Consider the following 7,819-nt stretch of genomic DNA (forward strand, 5'->3'; position numbering starts at 1 on the left):
CGACGGCCAGGAGAGGGTGGTTTTCTACCTCAGCAGGCGCATGTTAGACACCGAGACCTGGTATCCTGAAATCGAGAAGCTTTGCCTTTGCTTATTCTTCACATGTACAAAGCTTCATCATATTTTGCTCTCGGCGGAAACAATCGTCATATGCAAATCGGATGTCATAAAGCACATGCTGTCGGCTCCTGTTCTGAAAGGCCGGCTTGAAAAATGGATGTTTGCATTGTCAGAGTTCGATATTCGATATCATCCTGCAAAAGCAGTCAAAGGACAGGCACTGGCGGATCTTGTCGCAGATAGGATCAGCACTGATATTGCTGCACTATTCATTCGTGCTTGGGCTATGTTCTTTGATGGATCGGCTTGTGATGATGGATGCGGTGTGGTAATTCTGTTGGTGTTGCCTTGAGGGGCGACTTACTCCTTTTCCATCAGGATGACTACCCCATGCACCAATAATTTGGTGGAATATGAAGCCATTCGCAAAGGGATGGAACTGCTCCTCGAAGCTGGTGCAGAAGCAGTGGAAATTTTTGGGGATTCAAAGCTGGTGATTTCTCAGCTCATGGAAGAATATAGATGTGAGAGTGAGGCTCCTTTTCCGATATGGATGCAGTGCCATGAGTTGATGTCACAATTCAAGTACATCAATTTCCACTGGATACGCAAGACTCTGAACAATGAGGCCAATGATTTGGCACAGATGGCTTCCGGATACAAGGAAACAGCCGATGGGATCGACGTAGAGGTTTAGTTTCTAGAACCTGGAGACTGGAGAGCCGATATCTTCAATTACTTGAAGGATTCGGCTCGGGGGGCACCCAGAAGGATAAGACTCAAGGCTATGAAGTATGTTCTGATAGGGGATGATATGTTTTACAGAACCTTGGAAGGACTACTGCTTAAATGTCTGGGACCTTCAGAGTCAAATCGGCTCTTGCATGAGGTTCACGAGGGAACCTGCGGTACTCATCAATCGGCTCATAATTTGAAGTGGCTGATTAGGCGACCGGGTTATTACTGGCCCACTATGCTTGAAGATTGCTTCAAATATTACAAGGGATGTCAGGCTTGTCAGAGGTTTGGCAAAATTCAGATAGTGCCAGCGTCAGTAATGAATCCTATCATCAAACCGTGGCCATTCAGAGGTTGGGCCATGGACATGATTGGTCAGATCAACCCGTCATCTAGCAAGGGTCACCAGTGGGTCTTAGCAGCTACAGATTATTTCACAAAGTGGGTAGAGGCAGTTCCCATGAGGTCAGTAGCGTCAAGAGATGTGATCAGCTTTGTCAAAGAGCACATCATCCACAGATTTGGGATTCCTCAAACTATTACAACCGATGGTGGATCGGTCTTTATATCAGAGGAATTCAGGAAGTTCGCCGATGATATGGGAATTAAGCTGATCAGATCATCTCCATACTATGCCCAAGCTAATGGACAGGCTGAAGCATCCAACCAGAGCCTCATTAAGCTCATAAAGAGAAAGATTGATGAATATCCTAGGCGCTGGCATGAGGTGTTGTCAGAAGCTTTGTGGGCGTATCGTATTTCGTGTCACGGGTCCACCAAGACATCGCCGTACCATTTAGTCTACGGCCAAGATGCTGTGCTGCCATGGGAAATCAAGACTGGATCAAGACGTGTCGAATTCCAGAACTATCTGACAACTGAACAGTATGCAGCCTTGATGAATTACAATGTGGAGGACCTGACAGAGCTAAGACTTTGGTCATTAGAGAAGATTAAGGAAAACAAGGCTAAAGTTGCTCGTACGTACAACAAGAAGGTCAAGCCAAAGAATTTTCGGGTTGGAGACTTGGTTTGGGAACTAAAGATAAAAAGTATGGCAAGTGGTCTCCAACTTGGCATGAGCCGTACAAGGTTGATCAGGTTTTGCCTGGGAATGCATACATGCTTGAGGAGCCGGACGGCGTTAAGTTTCCTGTTGTTGTCAATGGCCAACACCTCAAGAAGTATTTCCCGAGCATGTGCGAAAGCGAGTAACAAGAGCCGATGACATCCATCCGGCTGTACAGAGAAAGGCCAACACATTGAGTTGGCCGGTAAAAAAAAAGGATAGGCCAACACGTTGAGTTGGCCGGTAAAAAAAAAGAGATAGGCCAACACGTTGAGTTGGCCGGTAAAAAATGATGAATAAGAGGCCAACACGTTGAGTTGGCTAGTAAAAATACATATGAGAAGCAAGATAGCCGATGTGTAACCATCGACTTAAGGTGTTTTAAATGAGCACAAGTTTCAGGTTTTACAGGCAACATCAAATGTTTTCTGAATAGTTCTACTAGTTCAGGAATCCTTCTATGGCATGGATGGCTTCTGCACGAACAGCGTCTGCTCGTCCTATGATTGCTTCGTCGTCCTTGTCGTCGCCTGGTATTATCTGCCGACTCAAGGTGCTTATCTCTGCAAACTCTGCCTGTATTTGTTCAGTCATGTCTTGGGCTTCCTGCTTGGAGTTTGCGATCGAAGCTTTCTCCTCTTGGATTAGTCTTTGGGTATTGCGGACCTTTTCTTCAAGTTCCATCAGTTCCTTTTCCAAGAGGGTGAGTCGTTTTGTGTTCTCGGAGATATCAGCTTTAGCATCCAGAGTTGTCTTCTTTTGGTTGAGGGCCTTGCACTTTTGAGCTATGTTAGTTTTCAAAGAGACTTGAGAACGACGTGCTTTTATTCTTTGTTGAGCTGCCTTCACCTCTGCCCGAAAGAAAAGAAGATGGCCGGTTGGCCAAAGTTTGACTCGAAGTGATTCTGGAAGCTGGGATTCTATTTGCTCAAGAATTTCTTTTATCTTGCTGGAATCATCAACCAGAGCAGTGATTGGAGCAGATAGTAGATCCTTGATGAGTTGGAGCTGATTTGCCAAGTTAGCCGATTGCTGCAAAGATGGTGTTTTTGCTCTAGGGGCAGTCAGACCCATTGATGTCGGGTCAAAGGAAAGCAAACCTGAAATGTCAAAGCCCTATGGACATATCTAAAGTTAGAGCAAGGTATATTTATGAAGCTATTGGCTGGTTCAGAATTGTTTCTTGTAATGTTACCTGTTCTGAAGAAGAAGCGTTGGGCGGTTCAAGAACAATCGTCCTGTTAGAGCTTGTGTCGACATCAAGAACATCGACTGTATCAGCTTGCTCCTCACTTGCCTCTGTCAGCACATTGGGAGTTGTAGTCATCTCATGTTGTACTTGGCTTTCTGCATTGGGGATTTCTTCAGCTGCATCCTGAAAATAAAATTACAGTCAACCAGAGTACATATGTACGCGATAAAGGAGTTTTGAAAAGATGAGTTACCTGGTTGGTGTTGGACTCTGATGGACTCGGGGAAGCTGGTGCTGATTTCTTGATGACTAGCCTTGTAATCATCTTCCTTTTCTTGGTTAAGACTCGGGGGGCAATAATTGCAGAAGCTTGTCTTCGTTTGGAAGCCGACTGAAATAAGTCTGGCTGAATAGTCATTATCACTTTCTTCATTGATGGTGATCTTTTGCAGAAGAGTACATCAGGGGCAGTTGGAAGAAAGTGGAATGGCTCCCCGTTGCTGGTCACAGGTTCTGGACCATCTTGTTGCTGCAAACAGGGATAGAGGACTTAGAAAGAATAAAATGCACAGATTCAGTACCTCTTCCTCGGGGATTACGCAGTCAGGATCAATTTGCTGCAGTCGAGGACCTAGAGCTTTTCTGAAAACATGGGTTTTCCACATTCCCCACCATGTGCTAAAATCGATTGATGAAGGATCAAAGGATAGATCAGCTAGTATTGAAATGTGGAGATCATCGAACATGCTGTAGTATCTTGAACTGGTGAGACCATCAGGCAGATCGGCGCTACTCTCCACCAAGTGGTGAATATGGAAGTAGGGAGGGACCTGTCCTAGGCCAAATTGCCGAGCTGCTATGACTGGTTGGTAAGCTTCGTAACCTGGCTTGATAATTCTATTGGAAGTGCTGATGCCAACAGGAAGGAAGCCAGGTTGGATCATTAAAGAATATAGATGCCGAGTGCTGTTGTCATCGGCAAAGTTATCTAATCTGAAGGCAGTTGGGTTTTCAAAGGATTCAGATTCAGTGAATGGAAAATAGAGTGGATTGTCCAGTCCTTTGTAGAAGACTCTGAACCAGTTTACTGCATCTGTTGGATTCAGTTTACTGCCAGGAAGACTAAATAAAGCTTGGCCATAACTAGTACATCTAATGGTTTGCCACTTTCATCAGGAAAGGAATTCTTGGTCAGGCCTTGGAAGTTGGGGATGTGGTGCTGAAAGTACAGTTGTGCCCACAACTGAATAAACCACCAAGGGCCTCCAGTTCTCAATTTTTTTTGGTTAAGCAAGTTAGATGTCATCAAATGGAGATATCTATAGGTTTCTCCAAGGAAGAGTTTACCTAGGCCGGTGTGGTTGACATGGGCCAAATGGTAGGCCAAGGGAAGATAGTTCTTAGTTGGAGCTAAAGAAGGACCACAGAAGATGAAGTGCTCTAGCCAAAGATTTAATAAGACTGTGTGTTCCTTTTCAGTCACTGGGCCTTTTGTTTTCATGTGTTGGCTCATGTAAGTGCCCCAGTTTATGCAGTTAACTTTGGATGAAAGTTTAAAGGGAACTTCTGCCATTTTGTGGGCAGTAGGATTAGGAGATCCGATACCTAGGCCAGTTATCATGGTGACATCTAGTAGAGTAATGGTCATGGGTCCATGACCGAAGAAGAAACAGTTCAGGGCATAAGACCAAAAATAGCCGATGGTTTTTAAAAGATTTTCATCTTTGTCGAGAGGAGATAATGATAAGCTAAGTGCATAGGCTATGTTCAAATCCTGCCACAAGGGCATATAAGCTTTTGCTACTCTGCTGTACCATGTAATCCAGCTCTCGGGAGGGTTAGGCCAGGCTCTTAAGCAGTCGGCCCAGAGGTTCAAATCAATGTTTTGACTCACGAAAGGGATCCTATTTGTTTCACAAGAGATCAAATCTATGGGATTTTCATAGGTTCATGGGCCAAGACAGAAAGATTTTGGATTGGAAGGATGCGGCAGAAGGATGTCTGACACCTGAAGTTCAAAAATTCAGAAGTATGCGTATGGTGTCAGGTTTCAGAGTTTAATGTTTAGAGGCTTGATAAGCTGAAGAAAGTTAAAAGAATTAGGCTGAATATTACCTTCAGGCCGCAGATTGCCACATCATCAACAGTAGGATTTGTTGTCTGAGCTGCAGAGTCTGCCATGGTTCAGATCTATTGACTTGGGGTTTGGTTGCTGTGGGCCCTGATTCGAATTCCGGATGCTTGGAGAGTTCTTGCTCGAATTTGTAGAGCTGGGTTTTCGAATTACGCTCGGATCTGAGAGTTTTTTCGAGTTCGGTTCAAGGTGGAAGTGATACTCTACTCTTGTGCGGGTTGCTTCTAGTTTGAATTTCGTCGGCTCTTGGATATTTATAGAAGCCTGCTGCGTTGCCATCGGCTTTTTGGAAAGTGAACGAGTACACAGTAATTGAAGGAAATTGATTTCATTAAAAGAAAGGTTTCTTACAAGGAAAAGCCGATTGTTACAAAGGAATTAATCCTTCGGCTTTGCAATCCTACTCCTACAGTACTACTTCTACTGCTCGCAGGTACCTAGTACCTACGGCATTTGGGGCTCCGGGCCGGTTCATCTCCGCCGTCGTCGCTGTCGTCGTCGTCATCGTCGCTGCTGCCTCCCTCGGACCCGAAGTCGCTCCAGCCGTCGTCGCCACCGCTGTTCTCTTCCTCGCTATCCTCCTCGGAGGACCCGAGGAATCGGAAGGGCTTTCCGCCCATCGGCTCGTCGTCGCCGGAGGAGGAGTCGATCTCCTCTTCCGAAGAGGAGTCGACTCCGTCCGAAGAGGGGTCTTCCTCGTCGCTGCTCTCCGACTCCTCCTGGAATAGGAGCCGGAGGTCTTCTCCCTCGGTTTCGGGCTCGTCCTCCTCGAAGACGGTCCCGAAGTCGAACTCCTCTGCATCCCAGTGCAGAGGAGCCAGTGCTTCATACGCTGCTGTCGGGTCCCACTCCGGCGTCGGCTCCCGACTCTCCGGGATGGAGTCAATGGAAGAAGCATTGAGGGGGGAAGAAGAAGGAGAAGAGGAAGAGGAAGAATCTCCGAAGGAGTTGGAGTCAGAGGAGGAAGAGATTGTCATGGCTACTGGTTACTGAAGGTGAGGTTTTCTGCGCTACTTGGCTTTGGGAGGAAGAAGGAGTTTGCTGTGAAGAAGAGCCGATGCGGGGTGAGATTAAATAGTGAAAAGATGGAAGACGGATCGGCAGTTTCACGTTCTACGAGGAGCCAGTTGCAGAGACGTTGCGTCTCCCTTGGTGGTTGCAGTGTGTTTTAATGAGCATTAACGGGAAGACGAAGCGACGGAGTGGTTTTGGAATTATCATTGCCAAAACCAGGGGGCATGTGTTATCGCCATAAATTAACGTTAATTTATGGGCCGAAAGCAAGTTGGGCTTGAAGCAGAAGATTTAGAAGGCTTGTAAATCGTCTCCTGCGTGAGCATTTGGGCCGCATGGGCCATGTATCTTTAGATTTAGTTCAAGATTAGAGATAGAGTCCGATCGGGACAAGATTAGTTTAGATTGTTTCTCAAGTCTCCGGACTATAAATATGTACCCTATGTTATTCATGAAGAGAAGAACGTCATCACGTCTCACAAATAACAATCTCGGCGCATCGCCACCCCTAATCCTAGGGTTTCATCCAAGTAAGCGCTATGCTGCCCTAATCGCTTCTCGCGATCAGGGCAGCGTTGTTCTTGCTTTTACCTTGGTATTACTCGTACTGAAGCGTTTTTGATGGCGAGTAGTACTAGTTATCTTGGTGTTCGTAGCACAGCTTTAGTAGATCTATCGTGCTTTTGTTGCTAATTGTCTACGAATATCATGTTGTCTTTATGCGATCATGTTATCATCTTATACTAGCTCTTGTTGCATAGAGTTAGCTGCGTAAAGGCAACACCCTGCTTCTTTTCTATCTAATAGATCTATTCTGTTATGGTTTGCTCTTATTCTTAAGAGTTGGTGTAATATCTGCTAGATTAGGCCTTGCAAACGGATTGGAAGATCGGGCGACGTGTTAGATGCTTTGCTTTAGTCTTAACAGGGAATTGATCCGGGAATCGGCTCTTACTAGTTCTTAGGCCTCTGTTTTTTGTTATGGTTTAGTTATTTATCATGTTCATTAGGCCCAATCACGTGTAGGATGTTCCGATCTAGCAGTGAAGCTTTTACCATCATGGATTAGATTAGTTAGATTTAATAGAAGCAGTTTCCATAATTACATGCTTCATCCACTGATATCAGATACATAGATCTGATCTGACACCGGGACTCGATCCGCTCTTTAAAGCCGATGCAAGAGTCGTCCCGGGGAGCCGACCACGGCTCGGACTTACATTTACACGTGTCTTTGTACGCAGGCAAACCGTTTGGAGCACGTTCGCACCTTCCTGATCGGGTATAGGTCAGGTGGCATGCCCGACATTCTCCGGAATCTCCGGGCGCGTGACGGAATTGCGGGCCGTCGACGAGGGAGAAGTGCCTGCCAGCACTCCGGTGACCTCCCGGCTCTTCGTGTTGCCTGTTGCTGCTCGCCGGTGGGTTTCGACCAACAACACTTAACCTATTGTCTCAAATTTCTCTTGGGCCTCAATCAAATTAGGCTTACGGCCAGTCCTAGTGGACATACAATATGTATATTTAAATCTAACATCCATTCTAAGTATTGGTGTTCTTATGTTCATATACCATATTTGATAGAACTACAATAATCGAATCCGAACTCAAA

This window comes from Panicum virgatum, chromosome 3K (genome assembly GCF_016808335.1).
Source record: "Panicum virgatum strain AP13 chromosome 3K, P.virgatum_v5, whole genome shotgun sequence".
NCBI lineage: Eukaryota > Viridiplantae > Streptophyta > Magnoliopsida > Poales > Poaceae > Panicum > Panicum virgatum.